Source organism: Atta colombica, unplaced genomic scaffold (genome assembly GCF_001594045.1).
Source record: "Atta colombica isolate Treedump-2 unplaced genomic scaffold, Acol1.0 scaffold67, whole genome shotgun sequence".
NCBI lineage: Eukaryota > Metazoa > Arthropoda > Insecta > Hymenoptera > Formicidae > Atta > Atta colombica.
In genome coordinates, this window is record NW_017259558.1 from 7,016 (window position 1) to 7,710 (window position 695).

The window sequence follows — 695 nt, forward strand, 5'->3', positions numbered from 1 at the left end:
TAATTTCATTTCCATTATTAGTTTATATTTTTAATACATATATATATATATATTTATATGAGATAACTGAAGTTTAGGTGATAATAATAGTGATAACTATAGGTACTTATAATTTTACTTTTTGAGGATTTTTAATAATTTATATATTTTTAAAAATACTATTTTTTTATTTCATGTTTGATTACCTAAGGCCCTTGTTGTAGCTCCGGTATACGAGTCAACAGCTTTAGCTGGCGTATTATTAAAAATAGGAAGGTATGGGTTAATTCAATTAAGATAGAGATATATTATAAAGTTGGAGTTAAATATGGATATATTATTTTTAGAGTAAAAATTACTGGGAAAATTATTGTGGGAATTTCGTGTTCAGTTCAGGTTGAATTAAAAAGAATAGTAGTTCATTCGTAGTTCATATAAATTTAATGTTATGTAAGTTAATAATTTTTTATAAAGTAGGAATATTTGGAAGGTACGTAATGATAATTTCTCTTGGACTGTGTTCTTCAGGGATATTTTATATCCCTGAAATAAATTTATATTATGAGCGATCGGAGAGGCTTGTTGTTTCTAAATAAGGTTAATGTTAGTGAGAAACTTTTACCCAACTAAAAATAGTTTCCCCTACCAGCCTTTTAAAAATAATGATAATTTTAATTAAAATTAAAATTAAAATCTTTATTTTCAAACTATTAATT